Here is a 3762-nt window from a genome sequence, read left to right as displayed (position 1 = left end):
TGTATTTCACCTAACTCTATCTTTCCAAACACTCTACGCTTTAAAATGCTTTCTTGCTTTCACATTGGAAGAAGTGCGTGGTTAATTATGAGACATTTTCTTTTGTTGAAAATTCAAGAAAGAGTTTCTTCAAATTTCTAGAAAATAAAACACTAGTGCTTTGCCTACCAAGAATATAAGTGAGGATGGGGCTCATTATCTCCATGTCCAAAGAGCAAACATTAATTCTTGTCAAGATATCACATCCTTTTTCAAAACTTATTTCCTTCTTCTCAAAATGCCATTGTTTTTCCCTACAATTCCACTTAAGGACTATGTACATCCTTGCCGTTTATTCCAAATAAACATGCATTTGCTAAGTGTCACACTGTTTCTTAGCCTTCCTGAAACAAATCTAATAACCAAGTGTGACTCTTTTGTTTCTAAGATTTCCCAAACATGCTTAAAAAATATTTACCTTCATCCCAAACTACTATGCATACTCATTTTTCCAAAATATAAAAGGACATCGTATTGAACTATTAAAATTCTTTTTATAAAATATAAAAAATAAAGTTTGATATTTAAAAATTAAATCTTTTTATTTTTTATTTTTCTCCTTTCTGTTTATTCATCAGCAAGGAAAAAGGGAGTCTTCACTCTACTTCTGTCCTAGTTTAAGGGTTTCCAGGTTTATCCTCTGAGCTCTACACTCCCTAATCTGGAAAGCAGTTTGGACTGGGGATATTAACAGCATACTGTGTTTCTAAACTGAAATCTTTGCTTGAAAAAATTGGTTTCAGTAAAAGCAAACCGAATTTTTTACATAAAAATCTATGAAAATTAATGCAGTTAGGAAACAGTTGAGAATTTGGAATACCAAGAAAATAGCTAGCTTATATTTAATGAGCTTTTACCATGTGCAAAGACAACTCTAAGGGCTTTGAATATATTATCTCATTTAATCATAGAAATAACTCTGTGCTATTATCTCCATTCTACCAATGAGGAAACTGAATACAAATAGTTTAGGGTACTTGCCAAAGGGCGCATCGTAGTACTGGAAACTGCAATCTGATGCAGGTAGTTTCATTCTAAAACCCAGCTAAATCATTATAACCAAGGTAAAGATTTTTAAAGCATGGTAAGTCCTGTGCGTGGCACAGAACATGGTTACTTGAGTTCTGAACATTAAACACTATGGTTTTGAAAGCCAGGGAAAAGGCCCTACTAGGTGAGCTTTGCATTTAGAGAACACTTATATTGAAAAACAGAGCTAAATCTATCATTTTCCAGTAGATCTACCATTGTTTGCTTGGCCATTCATTATCCGAAAGAACAATTCATAGAGTTGACCATTGAAGAAGACCCCTCCTTGACAGTATAAGTACCTAAGATGATGTTTTCCTCCTTTGATAAAATGAGAAAGGCCCCTGCAGTAGTAGATTTCATGGCTGTCAAGACAAGACACAAGCCGATCTTTAAGGCTATGTATAGAGCTTATGTTCTAACTTCAACCCTGAAACTAAATTTTAATTTTTCATCAAACTAAAGGAAGAAAGGAATTAAGATTACTTGAATGCATACAATGTGAGAAACACACCATTAAGTTTTTGTTTGTTTGTTTTTTTAAAGAAAGGAGTGGAATTTAATCTTTATTTACAGGACACTGCAAGAGAGGAGATTCTGCATAGAAATAAGAAACCCACTGAGAGGAGGAGTTTCATACAGGTTGTACAGTTTGGAACTGATCAAGTAGAGTTTCATTGTAAAAAGTGCTACAATAACAAAACACATTTAAAAAGAGTTCTCAGTAGAGAAACAGTAAGACAAACTTCTACCAAACAGAGTACACAACAAACAACTTTCTGCCTCAGCTGTACAACCTAAAAGTTAAAAGTCCCGGGAGTGCCATCCTTCCTGAAACAAATCTAATAACCAATACTTCAGAGGTAGTTTCTGGCACAACATTCTGATCTTCCTCTTCCTCTACAGAGAAATACTTCTCAATCAAGTTTAATGAAGCTTTGTACACCGATTCATTTTCATGGTTTTGTAGAGCTTTGATTTTGTCCAAACCCCCACATTCTTCAATCATTATACTAAGTTTCTCAGTTTCACTTAGTTTCTCAGCAGCCTGAAAGATGTTTGAAATGGCATCCAGAATAACCAGACTAATTTTGGTATCTTTTGCAGTTAAGAGGTTCATCAATGGTTCTATTATGCCACAGTGAATGAGGTATACAATCTGTTCAACTGTCCCACCACTTGTGTAGTTGGTCACAGCCCAGACAGCTTCCTTTTGTTTCTTAAAGTCTGCCTTAGAGAGAACACCAACGAGGAATGGGACTAATCCATGATTCACAACTTGCTGTATCTGGTCCTGGCAACCAGCTGTGATGTTTGACATTGTCCATGTAGCTTCCTTCTGAATATTAGTTTTGGGGTTCATTAGGAGGCTGGGAAAAACAGCAAGTGCTCCTGCATCTATTACAACCTGAGTCTGTTCATCTGCCCCAGTGACAATATTTCCTATGGCTCTTAGCGCAGGAGTCACAATGGGCAATTCAGTAGCTCCTAGAAGCTCCACAAGCTGGGGCACAACTCCTGTTTTCACAACCATTTCAATCCGTTCATTTGGACCATCAGTAAGGTAGGAAATGGCCCAGCAGGTATCTGCCAATACTTCTGGATCATCATGATGCAGGAGACGAACTAGGTAGGAAGAATCTGCTCAACAGCATCTAATGGGGGTGCAGGATTCTTGTTTCGACAAAGGTTTGAAAGTGTCCAAGTAAGGTTACGTAAGTAACCACATGCTAAAGATGACATATCAGGAACTGCAAGGAGAGCCAATAGTGGGTCAACTGCACCATACTTGATAACCAAGTCTTGAAAAACTGAACCATCACCTGCAATGTTTCCTAGAGCCCATACAGCTTGTTCACTGATGTGGGCATGGGAAGATGCCAACAGAGAAATGAATGCTGGGATAGCACCTCCATCTACCACAGCCTTGGTCTGTTCTGACGTCCCAGAAGCAATGTTAGTGAGAGCCCAAGCAAATTCAAACTGAATGGGACTACAATCAGTTCTGCCCAAGAAGGGCACAAACTTTGGAATCAAACCAGCCCAGATTATGTTGTCTATGGGGGGCTGTTATTCCCTAGAAAGCAGTTTCCTAGCAGTGTGAGTAGCCTGAAGCTGGCTTTCCAAATTGTTGCTATTTATGCCTTTGACAATATCATCAACAGACCAATTTACAGTGCCCTGGTTGTTGCGGTTTTCCTGTAGGGGAGAGGCAGCCTCATCAGGAAACGAGCTTACGTTTCTCCTTTTCAGCATCTGGTCATCCTTCTTAGCTTTCCTCAGCTCCACATTAACTTCTATTCGGCGCCGCCTCATCTCTGTACTGTCTTTCCCCCTGTTCTTGAATCGTTAAGGCGGGCAGCTGGTGAATTAGCATTCTCGTTGGTGGACATGGTTATGAGACAAAGGGAGAAAGCTACATGGCCGGCTCAGGCTTCCACAGGAGGCGGTCCAGGGCACGCAGGCTGCAGGACAGCTGCCCTCAAAGTGTCCACCACGGATCACCCCGAAGACAGTGGCCTCACACCATTAAGTTTTGAATCACGTTATTTCATTTGTCTTTGGCTCAAAGCCTCTAACATGATGAAATTGTCTTCAATTTACGATGAGAAAACTGAGGCTCAGAGCGATGGGGTAATTTACCAGACATTGGGTGACTAGCTAAACTGCAGTGTTGGCATTTGAAAGCAACTA

At 39.3% G+C, this 3762-nt stretch overlaps 1 pseudogene; it reads right to left on the bottom strand.

Annotated features, from left to right (window-relative positions):
- Nucleotides 1-1710: 1710 nt before the first annotated feature.
- Nucleotides 1711-3476, bottom strand: LOC135363967 (importin subunit alpha-1-like; annotated as a pseudogene).
- Between the last annotated feature and the right edge of the window lie 286 nt (nt 3477-3762).

The sequence above is a fragment of the Mirounga angustirostris genome, unplaced genomic scaffold (genome assembly GCF_029215605.1).
Source record: "Mirounga angustirostris isolate CCGP_5_RB_7025 unplaced genomic scaffold, mMirAng1.0.hap1 SCAF_4, whole genome shotgun sequence".
In the NCBI taxonomy this organism is placed as follows: domain Eukaryota; kingdom Metazoa; phylum Chordata; class Mammalia; order Carnivora; family Phocidae; genus Mirounga; species Mirounga angustirostris.
The sequence above is the reverse complement of the archived record's forward strand: the minus strand, read 5'-3'. Positions and strand labels throughout refer to the sequence as shown.